Below are 13,901 nucleotides of genomic sequence, written 5' to 3'. Positions count from 1 at the left end.
GAAATGCTTTTCAGGCTCAATACTGGGCTCAAAACATGCAGCCCTGATGTCTCTCATGATAGCAGGTGGTTAAGTAGAAATTCGCTGCTCGGCTGACCCTGCAGGATCAAACGTATGCTAAAAATGTTCGTAGAATGAGCTTTTCAGTGAAGAGCAGCCAGGCACATTTTAACAAGTTTTACTTGTAAGTGGGGTTGGAAACGCTTTTCAGGCTCAGTACTGGGCTCAAAAGATGCAGCCCTGATGTCTCTCATGATAGCAGGTGGTTAAGTAGAAATTCGCTGCTCGGCTGACCCTGCAGGAGCAAACATATGCTAAAAATGTTCGTAGAATGAGATTTTCAGTGAAGAGCAGCCTGGCACATTTTAGCAAGTTTTACTTGTAAGTGGGGTGGAAACGCTTTTCCATACTCAATACTGGGCTCAAAAGATGCAGCCCTGATGTCTCTCATGATAGCAGGTGGTTAAGTAGAAATTCGCTGCTCGGCTGACCCTGCAGGAGCAAATGTATGCTAAAAATGTTCGTAGAATGAGATTTTCAGTGAAGAGCGGCCAGGCACATTTTAGCAAGTTTTACTTGTAAGTGGGGTTGAAAACGCTTTTCAGGCTCAATACTGGGCATAAAAGATGCAGCCCTGATATCTCTCATGATAGCAGGAGGTTAAGTAGAAATTCGCTGCTCGGCTGACCCTGCAGGAGCAAACGTATGCTAAAAATGTTCGTAGAATGAGATTTTCAGTGAAGAGCAGCCAGGCACATTTTAGCAAGTTTTACTTGTAAGTGGGGTTGGAAACGCTTTTCAGGCTCAATACTGGGCATAAAAGATGCAGCCCTGATGTCTCTCATGATAGCAGGTGGTTAAGTAGAAATTCGCTGCTCGGCTGATCCAGCAGGAGCAAACATATGCGAAAAATGTACGTAGAATGAGCTTTTCAGTGAAGAGCAGCCAGGCACATTTTAGCAAGTTTTACTTGTAAGTGGGGATGGAAACGCTTTTAGGCTCAGTACTGGGCTCAAAAGATGCAGCCCTGATGTCTCTCATGATAGCAGGTGGTTAAGTAGAAATTCGCTGCTCGGCTGACCCTGCAGGAGCAAACGTATGCTAAAAATGTTCGTAGAATGAGATTTTCAGTGAAGAGCAGCCAGGCACATTTTAGCAAGTTTTACTTGTAAGTGGGGTTGGAAACGCTTTTCAGGCTCAATACTGGGCTCAAAACATGCAGCCCTGATGTCTCTCATGATAGCAGGTGGTTAAGTAGAAATTCGCTGCTCGGCTGACCCTGCAGGATCAAACGTATGCTAAAAATGTTCGTAGAATGAGCTTTTCAGTGAAGAGCAGCCAGGCACATTTTAACAAGTTTTACTTGTAAGTGGGGTTGGAAACGCTTTTCAGGCTCAGTACTGGGCTCAAAAGATGCAGCCCTGATGTCTCTCATGATAGCAGGTGGTTAAGTAGAAATTCGCTGCTCGGCTGACCCTGCAGGAGCAAACATATGCTAAAAATGTTCGTAGAATGAGATTTTCAGTGAAGAGCAGCCTGGCACATTTTAGCAAGTTTTACTTGTAAGTGGGGTGGAAACGCTTTTCCATACTCAATACTGGGCTCAAAAGATGCAGCCCTGATGTCTCTCATGATAGCAGGTGGTTAAGTAGAAATTCGCTGCTCGGCTGACCCTGCAGGAGCAAATGTATGCTAAAAATATTCGTAGAATGAGATTTTCAGTGAAGAGCGGCCAGGCACATTTTAGCAAGTTTTACTTGTAAGTGGGGTTGGAAACGCTTTTCAGGCTCAATACTGGGCTCAAAACATGCAGCCCTGATGTCTCTCATGATAGCAGGTGGTTAAGTAGAAATTCGCTGCTCGGCTGACCCAGCAGGAACAAACGTATGCCAAAAATGTACGTAGAATGAGATTTTCAGTGAATAGCAGCCAGGCACATTTTAGCAAGTTTTTCTTGTAAGTGGGGTTGGAAACGCTTTTCAGGCTCAATACTGGGCTCAAAACATGCAGCCCTGATGTCTCTCATGATAGCAGGTGGTTAAGTAGAAATTCGCTGCTCGGCTGACCCTGCAGGATCAAACGTATGCTAAAAATGTTCGTAGAATGAGATTTTCAGTGAAGAGCAGCCAGGCACATTTTAGCAAGTTTTACTTGTAAGTTTGGTTGGAAACGCTTTTCAGGCTCAATACTGGGCTCAAAATATGCAGCCCTGATGTCTCTCATGATAGCAGGTGGTTAAGTAAAAATTCGCTGCTCGGCTGACCCTGCAGGATCAAACGTATGCTAAAAATGTTCGTAGAATGAGCTTTTCAGTGAAGAGCAGCCAGGCACATTTTAACAAGTTTTACTTGTAAGGGGGGTTGGAAACGCTTTTCCATACTCAATACTGGGCTCAAAAGATGCAGCCCTGATGTCTCTCATGATAGCAGGTGGTTAAGTAGAAATTCGCTGCTCGGCTGATCCAGCAGGAGCAAACATATGCGAAAAATGTACGTAGAATGAGCTTTTCAGTGAAGAGCAGCCAGGCACATTTTAGCAAGTTTTACTTGTAAGTGAGGTTGGAAACGCTTTTCAGGCTCAGTACTGGCCTCAAAAGATGCAGCCCTGATGTCTCTCATGATAGCAGGTGGTTAAGTAGAAATTCGCTGCTCGGCTGACCCTGCAGGAGCAAAAGTATGCTAAAAATGTTCGTAGAATGAGATTTTCAGTGAAGAGCAGCCAGGCACATTTTAGCAAGTTTTACTTGTAAGGGGGGTTGGAAACGCTTTTCCATACTCAATACTGGGCTCAAAAGATGCAGCCCTGATGTCTCTCATGATAGCAGGTGGTTAATTAGAAATTCGCTGCTCGGCTGAACCAGCAGGAGCAAACGTATGCGAAAAATGTTCGTAGAATGAGTTTTTCAGTGAAGAGCAACCAGGCACATTTTAGCAAGTTTTACTTGTAAGTGAGGATGGAAACGCTTTTTAGGCTCAGTACTGGGCTCAAAAGATGCAGCCCTGATGTCTCTCATGATAGCAGGTGGGTAAGTAGAAATTCGCTGCTCGGCTGACCCTGCAGGAGCAAACGTATGCTAAAAATGTTCGTAGAATGAGATTTTCAGTCAGAGCAGCCAGGCACATTTTAGCAAGGTTTACTTGTAAGTGGGGTTGGAAACGCTTTTCAGGCTCAATACTGGGCTCAAAACATGCAGCCCTGATGTCTCTCATGATAGCAGGTGGTTAAGTAGAAATTCGCTGCTCGGCTGACCCTGCAGGAGCAAACGTATGCCAAAAATGTACGTAGAATGAGATTTTCAGTGAGTAGCAGCCAGGCACATTTTAGCAAGTTTTACTTGTAAGTGGGGTTGGAAACGCTTTTCAGGCTCAATACTGGGCTCAAAAGATGCAGCCCTGATGTCTCTCATGATAGCAGGTGGTTAAGTAGAAATTCGCTGCTCGGCTGACCCTGCAGGAGCAAACGTATGCTAAAAATGTTCGTAGAATGCGATTTTCAGTGAAGAGCAGCCAGGCACATTTTAGCAAGTTTTATTCGTAAGTGGGGTTGGAAACGCTTTTCAGGCTCAATACTGGGCTCAAAAGATGCAGCCCTGATGTCTCTCATGATAGCAGGTGGTTAAGTAGAAATTTGCTGCTCGGCTGACCCTGCAGGAGCAAACGTATGCTAAAAATGTTCGTAGAATGAGATTTTCAGTGAAGAGCAGCCTGGCACATTTTAGCAAGTTTTACTTGTAAGTGGGGTTGGAAACGCTTTTCAGGCCCAATACTGGGCTCAAAAGATGCAGCCCTGATGTCTCTCATGATAGCAGGTGGTTAAGTAGAAATTCGCTGCTCGGCTGATCCAGCAGGAGCAAACATATGCGAAAAATGTACGTAGAATGAGCTTTTCAGTGAAGAGCAGCCAGGCACATTTTAGCAATTTTTTCTTGTAAGTGGGGTTGGAAACGCTTTTCAGGCTCAATACTGGACTCAAAACATACAGCCCTGATGTCTCTCATGATAGCAGGTGGTTAAGTAGAAATTCGCTGCTCGGCTGACCCAGCAGGAACAAACGTATGCCAAAAATGTACGTAGAATGAGATTTTCAGTGAATAGCAGCCAAGCACATTTTAGCAAGTTTTACTTGTAAGTGGGGATGGAAACGCTTCTTAGGTTCAGTACCGGGCTCAAATGATGCAGCCCTGATGTCTCTCATGATAGCAGGTGGTTAAGTAGAAATTCGCTGCTCGGCTGACCCTGCAGGAGCAAACGTATGCTAAAAATGTTCGTAGAATGAGATTTTCAGTGAAGAGCAGCCAGGCACATTTTAGCAAGTTTTACTTGTAAGTGGGGTTGGAAACGCTTTTCAGGCTCAGTACTTGGCTCAAAAGATGCAGCCCTGATGTCTCTCATGATAGCAGGTGGTTAAGTAGAAATTCGCTGCTCGGCTGACCCTGCAGGAGCAAACGTATGCTAAAAATGTTCGTAGAATGAGATTTTCAGTGAAGAGCAGCCAGGCACATTTTAGCAAGTTTTACTTGTAAGTGGGGTTGGAAACGCTTTTCAGGCTCAATACTGGGCTCAAAAGATGCAGCCCTGATGTCTCTCATGATAGCAGGTGGTTAAGTAGAAATTCGCTGCTCGGCTGACCCTGCAGGAGCAAACGTATGCTAAAAATGTTCGTAGAATGAGATTTTCAGTGAAGAGCAGCAGGCACATTTTAGCAAGTTTTACTTGTAAGTGGGGTTGGAAATGCTTTTCAGGCTCAATACTGGGCTCAAAAGATGCAGCCCTGATGTCTCTCATGATAGCAGGTGGTTAAGTAGAAATTCGCTGCTTGGCTGATCCAGCAGGAGCAAACATATGCGAAAAATGTACGTAGAATGAGCTTTTCAGTGAAGAGTAGCCAGGCACATTTTAGCAAGTTTTACTTGTAAGTGGGGTTGGAAACGCTTTTCAGGCTCAATACTGGGCTCAAAACATGCAGCCCTGATGTCTCTCATGATAGCAGGTGGTTAAGTAGAAATTCGCTGCTCGGCTGACCCAGCAGGAACAAACGTATGCCAAAAATGTACGTAGAATGAGATTTTCAGTGAATAACAGCCAGGCACATTTTAGCAAGTTGTACTTGTAAGTGGGGATGGAAACGCTTTTTAGGTTCAGTACTGGGCTCAAAAGATGCAGCCCTGATGTCTCTCATGATAGCAGGTGGTTAAGTAGAAATTCGCTGCTCGGCTGACCCTGCAGGAGCAAACGTATGCTAAAAATGTTCGTAGAATGAGATTTTCAGTGAAGAGCAGCCAGGCACATTTTAGCAAGTTTTACTTGTAAGTGGGGTTGGAAACGCTTTTCAGGTTCAATACTGGGCTCAAAACATGCAGCCCTGATGTCTCTCATGATAGCAGGTGGTTAAGTAGAAATTCGCTGCTCGGCTGACCCTGCAGGAGCAAACGTATGCTAAAAATGTTCATAGAATGAGATTTTCAGTGAAGAGCAGCCTGGCACATTTTAGCAAGTTTTACTTGTAAGTGGGGTTGGAAACGCTTTTCAGGCCCAATACTGGGCTCAAAAGATGCAGCCCTGATGTCTCTCATGATAGCAGGTGGTTAAGTAGAAATTCGCTGCTCGGCTGATCCAGCAGGAGCAAACATATGCGAAAAATGTACGTAGAATGAGCTTTTCAGTGAAGAGCAGCCAGGCACATTTTAGCGTTTTTTTCTTGTAAGTGGGGTTGGAAACGCTTTTCAGGCTCAATACTGGACTCAAAACATACAGCCCTGATGTCTCTCATGATAGCAGGTGGTTAAGTAGAAATTCGCTGCTCGGCTGACCCAGCAGGAACAAACGTATGCCAAAAATGTACGTAGAATGAGATTTTCAGTGAATAGCAGCCAGGCACATTTTAGCAAGTTTTACTTGTAAGTGGGGATGGAAACGCTTTTTAGGTTCAGTACCGGGCTCAAATGATGCAGCCCTGATGTCTCTCATGATAGCAGGTGGTTAAGTAGAAATTCGCTGCTCGGCTGACCCTGCAGGAGCAAACGTATGCTAAAAATGGTCGTAGAATGAGATTTTCAGTGAAGAGCAGCCAGGCACATTTTAGCAAGTTTTACTTGTAAGTGGGGTTGGAAACGCTTTTCAGGCTCAATACTGGGCTCAAAAGATGCAGCCCTGATGTCTCTCATGATAGCAGGTGGTTAAGTAGAAATTCGCTGCTCGGCTGACCCTGCAGGAGCAAACGTATGCTAAAAATGTTCGTAGAATGAGATTTTCAGTGAAGAGCAGCCTGGCACATTTTAGCAAGTTTTACTTGTACGTGGGGTTGGAAACCCTTTTCAGGCTCAGTACTGGGCTCAAAACATGCAGCCCTGATGTCTCCCATGATAGCAGGTGGTTAAGTAGAAATTCGCTGCTCGGCTGAACCAGCAGGAGCAAACGTATGCGAAAAATGTTCGTAGAATGAGTTTTTCAGTGAAGAGCAGCCAGGCACATTTTAGCAAGTTTTACTTGTAAGTGGGGTTGGAAACGCTTTTCAGGCTCAGTACTGGGCTCAAAGATGCAGCCCTGATATCTCTCATGATAGCAGGTGGTTAAGTAGAAATTCGCTGCTCGGCTGACCCGGCAGGAACAAACGTATGCCAAAAATGTACGTAGAATGAGATTTTCAGTGAATAGCAGCCAGGCACATTTTAGCAAGTTTTACTTGTAAGTGGGGATGGAAACGCTTTTTAGGCTCAGTACTGGGCTGAAAAGATGCAGCCCTGATGTCTCTCATGATAGCAAGTGGTTAAGTAGAAATTCGCTGCTCGGCTGACCCAGCAGGAACAAACCTATGCCAAAAATGTACGTAGAATGAGATTTTCAGTGAATAGCAGCCAGGCACATTTTAGCAAGTTTTACTTGTAAGTGGGGATGGAAACGCTTTTTAGGCTCAGTACTGGGCTCAAAAGATGCAGCCCTGATGTCTCTCATGATAGCAGGTGGTTAAGTATAAATTCGCTGCTCGGCTGACCCTGCAGGAGCAAACGTATGCTAAAAATGTTCGTAGAATGAGATTTTCAGTGAAGAGCAGCCAGGCGCATTTTAGCAAGTTTTACTTGTAAGTGGGGTTGGAAACGCTTTTCAGGCTCAGTACTTGGCTCAAAAGATGCAGCCCTGATGTCTCTCATGATAGCAGGTGGTTAAGTAGAAATTCGCTGCTCGGCTGACCCTGCAGGAGCAAACGTATGCTAAAAATGTTCGTAGAATGAGATTTTCAGTGAAGAGCAGCCAGGCACATTTTAGCAAGTTTTACTTGTAAGTGGGGTTGGAAACGCTTTTCAGGCTCAGTACTTGGCTCAAAAGATGCAGCCCTGATGTCTCTCATGATAGCAGGTGGTTAAGTAGAAATTCGCTGCTCGGCTGACCCTGCAGGAGCAAACGTATGCTAAAAATTTTCGTAGAATGAGATTTTCAGTGAAGAGCAGCCAGGCACATTTTAGCAAGTTTTACTTGTAAGTGGGGTTGGAAAAGCTTTTCAGGCTCAATACTGGGCTCAAAAGATGCAGCCCTGATGTCTCTCATGATTAGCAGGTGGTTAAGTAGAAATTCGCTGCTCGGCTGACCCTGCAGGAGCAAACGTATGCCAAAAATGTACGTAGAATGAGATTTTCAGTGAGTAGTAGCCAGGGACATTTTAGCAAGTTTTACTTGTAAGTGGGGTTGGAAACGCTTTTCAGGCTCAATACTGGGCTCAAAAGATGCAGCCCTGATGTCTCTCATGATAGCAGGTGGTTAAGTAGAAATTCGCTGCTCGGCTGACCCTGCAGGAGCAAACGTATGCTAAAAATGTTCGTAGAATGCGATTTTCAGTGAAGAGCAGCCAGGCACATTTTAGCAAGTTTTATTCGTAAGTGGGGTTGGAAACGCTTTTCAGGCTCAATACTGGGCTCAAAAGATGCAGCCCTGATGTCTCTCATGATAGCAGGTGGTTAAGTAGAAATTCGCTGCTCGGCTGACCCTGCAGGAGCAAACGTATGCTAAAAATGTTCGTAGAATGAGATTTTCAGTGAAGAGCAGCAGGCACATTTTAGCAAGTTTTACTTGTAAGTGGGGTTGGAAACGCTTTTCAGGCTCAATACTGGGCTCAAAAGATGCAGCCCTGATGTCTCTCATGATAGCAGGTGGTTAAGTAGAAATTCGCTGCTTGGCTGATCCAGCAGGAGCAAACATATGCGAAAAATGTACGTAGAATGAGCTTTTCAGTGAAGAGTAGCCAGGCACATTTTAGCAAGTTTTACTTGTAAGTGGGGTTGGAAACGCTTTTCAGGCTCAATACTGGGCTCAAAACATGCAGCCCTGATGTCTCTCATGATAGCAGGTGGTTAAGTAGAAATTCGCTGCTCGGCTGACCCAGCAGGAACAAACGTATGCCAAAAATGTACGTAGAATGAGATTTTCAGTGAATAGCAGCCAGGCACATTTTAGCAAGTTGTACTTGTAAGTGGGGATGGAAACGCTTTTTAGGTTCAGTACTGGGCTCAAAAGATGCAGCCCTGATGTCTCTCATGATAGCAGGTGGTTAAGTAGAAATTCGCTGCTCGGCTGACCCTGCAGGAGCAAACGTATGCTAAAAATGTTCGTAGAATGAGATTTTCAGTGAAGAGCAGCCAGGCACATTTTAGCAAGTTTTACTTGTAAGTGGGGTTGGAAACGCTTTTCAGGCTCAATACTGGGCTCAAAACATGCAGCCCTGATGTCTCTCATGATAGCAGGTGGTTAAGTAGAAATTCGCTGCTCGGCTGACCCTGCAGGAGCAAACGTATGCTAAAAATGTTCGTAGAATGAGATTTTCAGCGAAGAGCAGCCTGGCACATTTTAGCAAGTTTTACTTGTAAGTGGGGTTGGAAACGCTTTTCAGGCTCAATACTGGGCTCAAAAGATGCAGCCCTGATGTCTCTCATGATAGCAGGTGGTTAAGTAGAAATTTGCTGCTCGGCTGATCCAGCAGGAGCAAACATATGCGAAAAATGTTCATAGAATGAGATTTTCAGTGAAGAGCAGCCAGGCACATTTTAGCAAGTTTTACTTGTAAGTGGGGTTGGAAACGCTTTTCAGGCTCAATACTGGGCTCAAAACATGCAGCCCTGATGTCTCTCATGATAGCAGGTGGTTAAGTAGAAATTCGCTGCTCGGCTGACCCTGCAGGAGCAAATGTATGCTAAAAATATTCGTAGAATGAGATTTTCAGTGAAGAGCGGCCAGGCACATTTTAGCAAGTTTTACTTGTAAGTGGGGTTGGAAACGCTTTTCAGGCTCAATACTGGGCTCAAAACATGCAGCCCTGATGTCTCTCATGATAGCAGGTGGTTAAGTAGAAATTCGCTGCTCGGCTGACCCAGCAGGAACAAACGTATGCCAAAAATGTACGTAGAATGAGATTTTCAGTGAATAGCAGCCAGGCACATTTTAGCAAGTTTTTCTTGTAAGTGGGGTTGGAAACGCTTTTCAGGCTCAATACTGGGCTCAAAACATGCAGCCCTGATGTCTCTCATGATAGCAGGTGGTTAAGTAGAAATTCGCTGCTCGGCTGACCCTGCAGGATCAAACGTATGCTAAAAATGTTCGTAGAATGAGATTTTCAGTGAAGAGCAGCCAGGCACATTTTAGCAAGTTTTACTTGTAAGTTTGGTTGGAAACGCTTTTCAGGCTCAATACTGGGCTCAAAATATGCAGCCCTGATGTCTCTCATGATAGCAGGTGGTTAAGTAAAAATTCGCTGCTCGGCTGACCCTGCAGGATCAAACGTATGCTAAAAATGTTCGTAGAATGAGCTTTTCAGTGAAGAGCAGCCAGGCACATTTTAACAAGTTTTACTTGTAAGGGGGGTTGGAAACGCTTTTCCATACTCAATACTGGGCTCAAAAGATGCAGCCCTGATGTCTCTCATGATAGCAGGTGGTTAAGTAGAAATTCGCTGCTCGGCTGATCCAGCAGGAGCAAACATATGCGAAAAATGTACGTAGAATGAGCTTTTCAGTGAAGAGCAGCCAGGCACATTTTAGCAAGTTTTACTTGTAAGTGAGGTTGGAAACGCTTTTCAGGCTCAGTACTGGCCTCAAAAGATGCAGCCCTGATGTCTCTCATGATAGCAGGTGGTTAAGTAGAAATTCGCTGCTCGGCTGACCCTGCAGGAGCAAAAGTATGCTAAAAATGTTCGTAGAATGAGATTTTCAGTGAAGAGCAGCCAGGCACATTTTAGCAAGTTTTACTTGTAAGGGGGGTTGGAAACGCTTTTCCATACTCAATACTGGGCTCAAAAGATGCAGCCCTGATGTCTCTCATGATAGCAGGTGGTTAATTAGAAATTCGCTGCTCGGCTGAACCAGCAGGAGCAAACGTATGCGAAAAATGTTCGTAGAATGAGTTTTTCAGTGAAGAGCAACCAGGCACATTTTAGCAAGTTTTACTTGTAAGTGAGGATGGAAACGCTTTTTAGGCTCAGTACTGGGCTCAAAAGATGCAGCCCTGATGTCTCTCATGATAGCAGGTGGGTAAGTAGAAATTCGCTGCTCGGCTGACCCTGCAGGAGCAAACGTATGCTAAAAATGTTCGTAGAATGAGATTTTCAGTCAGAGCAGCCAGGCACATTTTAGCAAGGTTTACTTGTAAGTGGGGTTGGAAACGCTTTTCAGGCTCAATACTGGGCTCAAAACATGCAGCCCTGATGTCTCTCATGATAGCAGGTGGTTAAGTAGAAATTCGCTGCTCGGCTGACCCTGCAGGAGCAAACGTATGCCAAAAATGTACGTAGAATGAGATTTTCAGTGAGTAGCAGCCAGGCACATTTTAGCAAGTTTTACTTGTAAGTGGGGTTGGAAACGCTTTTCAGGCTCAATACTGGGCTCAAAAGATGCAGCCCTGATGTCTCTCATGATAGCAGGTGGTTAAGTAGAAATTCGCTGCTCGGCTGACCCTGCAGGAGCAAACGTATGCTAAAAATGTTCGTAGAATGCGATTTTCAGTGAAGAGCAGCCAGGCACATTTTAGCAAGTTTTATTCGTAAGTGGGGTTGGAAACGCTTTTCAGGCTCAATACTGGGCTCAAAAGATGCAGCCCTGATGTCTCTCATGATAGCAGGTGGTTAAGTAGAAATTTGCTGCTCGGCTGACCCTGCAGGAGCAAACGTATGCTAAAAATGTTCGTAGAATGAGATTTTCAGTGAAGAGCAGCCTGGCACATTTTAGCAAGTTTTACTTGTAAGTGGGGTTGAAAACGCTTTTCAGGCCCAATACTGGGCTCAAAAGATGCAGCCCTGATGTCTCTCATGATAGCAGGTGGTTAAGTAGAAATTCGCTGCTCGGCTGATCCAGCAGGAGCAAACATATGCGAAAAATGTACGTAGAATGAGCTTTTCAGTGAAGAGCAGCCAGGCACATTTTAGCAATTTTTTCTTGTAAGTGGGGTTGGAAACGCTTTTCAGGCTCAATACTGGACTCAAAACATACAGCCCTGATGTCTCTCATGATAGCAGGTGGTTAAGTAGAAATTCGCTGCTCGGCTGACCCAGCAGGAACAAACGTATGCCAAAAATGTACGTAGAATGAGATTTTCAGTGAATAGCAGCCAAGCACATTTTAGCAAGTTTTACTTGTAAGTGGGGATGGAAACGCTTCTTAGGTTCAGTACCGGGCTCAAATGATGCAGCCCTGATGTCTCTCATGATAGCAGGTGGTTAAGTAGAAATTCGCTGCTCGGCTGACCCTGCAGGAGCAAACGTATGCTAAAAATGTTCGTAGAATGAGATTTTCAGTGAAGAGCAGCCAGGCACATTTTAGCAAGTTTTACTTGTAAGTGGGGTTGGAAACGCTTTTCAGGCTCAGTACTTGGCTCAAAAGATGCAGCCCTGATGTCTCTCATGATAGCAGGTGGTTAAGTAGAAATTCGCTGCTCGGCTGACCCTGCAGGAGCAAACGTATGCTAAAAATGTTCGTAGAATGAGATTTTCAGTGAAGAGCAGCCAGGCACATTTTAGCAAGTTTTACTTGTAAGTGGGGTTGGAAACGCTTTTCAGGCTCAATACTGGGCTCAAAAGATGCAGCCCTGATGTCTCTCATGATAGCAGGTGGTTAAGTAGAAATTCGCTGCTCGGCTGACCCTGCAGGAGCAAACGTATGCTAAAAATGTTCGTAGAATGAGATTTTCAGTGAAGAGCAGCAGGCACATTTTAGCAAGTTTTACTTGTAAGTGGGGTTGGAAATGCTTTTCAGGCTCAATACTGGGCTCAAAAGATGCAGCCCTGATGTCTCTCATGATAGCAGGTGGTTAAGTAGAAATTCGCTGCTTGGCTGATCCAGCAGGAGCAAACATATGCGAAAAATGTACGTAGAATGAGCTTTTCAGTGAAGAGTAGCCAGGCACATTTTAGCAAGTTTTACTTGTAAGTGGGGTTGGAAACGCTTTTCAGGCTCAATACTGGGCTCAAAACATGCAGCCCTGATGTCTCTCATGATAGCAGGTGGTTAAGTAGAAATTCGCTGCTCGGCTGACCCAGCAGGAACAAACGTATGCCAAAAATGTACGTAGAATGAGATTTTCAGTGAATAACAGCCAGGCACATTTTAGCAAGTTGTACTTGTAAGTGGGGATGGAAACGCTTTTTAGGTTCAGTACTGGGCTCAAAAGATGCAGCCCTGATGTCTCTCATGATAGCAGGTGGTTAAGTAGAAATTCGCTGCTCGGCTGACCCTGCAGGAGCAAACGTATGCTAAAAATGTTCGTAGAATGAGATTTTCAGTGAAGAGCAGCCAGGCACATTTTAGCAAGTTTTACTTGTAAGTGGGGTTGGAAACGCTTTTCAGGTTCAATACTGGGCTCAAAACATGCAGCCCTGATGTCTCTCATGATAGCAGGTGGTTAAGTAGAAATTCGCTGCTCGGCTGACCCTGCAGGAGCAAACGTATGCTAAAAATGTTCATAGAATGAGATTTTCAGTGAAGAGCAGCCTGGCACATTTTAGCAAGTTTTACTTGTAAGTGGGGTTGGAAACGCTTTTCAGGCCCAATACTGGGCTCAAAAGATGCAGCCCTGATGTCTCTCATGATAGCAGGTGGTTAAGTAGAAATTCGCTGCTCGGCTGATCCAGCAGGAGCAAACATATGCGAAAAATGTACGTAGAATGAGCTTTTCAGTGAAGAGCAGCCAGGCACATTTTAGCGTTTTTTTCTTGTAAGTGGGGTTGGAAACGCTTTTCAGGCTCAATACTGGACTCAAAACATACAGCCCTGATGTCTCTCATGATAGCAGGTGGTTAAGTAGAAATTCGCTGCTCGGCTGACCCAGCAGGAACAAACGTATGCCAAAAATGTACGTAGAATGAGATTTTCAGTGAATAGCAGCCAGGCACATTTTAGCAAGTTTTACTTGTAAGTGGGGATGGAAACGCTTTTTAGGTTCAGTACCGGGCTCAAATGATGCAGCCCTGATGTCTCTCATGATAGCAGGTGGTTAAGTAGAAATTCGCTGCTCGGCTGACCCTGCAGGAGCAAACGTATGCTAAAAATGGTCGTAGAATGAGATTTTCAGTGAAGAGCAGCCAGGCACATTTTAGCAAGTTTTACTTGTAAGTGGGGTTGGAAACGCTTTTCAGGCTCAATACTGGGCTCAAAAGATGCAGCCCTGATGTCTCTCATGATAGCAGGTGGTTAAGTAGAAATTCGCTGCTCGGCTGACCCTGCAGGAGCAAACGTATGCTAAAAATGTTCGTAGAATGAGATTTTCAGTGAAGAGCAGCCTGGCACATTTTAGCAAGTTTTACTTGTACGTGGGGTTGGAAACCCTTTTCAGGCTCAGTACTGGGCTCAAAACATGCAGCCCTGATGTCTCCCATGATAGCAGGTGGTTAAGTAGAAATTCGCTGCTCGGCTGAACCAGCAGGAGCAAACG

Source organism: Lissotriton helveticus, chromosome 3_1 (assembly GCF_964261635.1).
Source record: "Lissotriton helveticus chromosome 3_1, aLisHel1.1, whole genome shotgun sequence".
NCBI classification, from domain to species: Eukaryota; Metazoa; Chordata; class Amphibia; order Caudata; family Salamandridae; genus Lissotriton; species Lissotriton helveticus.
Note: the sequence above shows the minus strand (reverse complement) of the source record.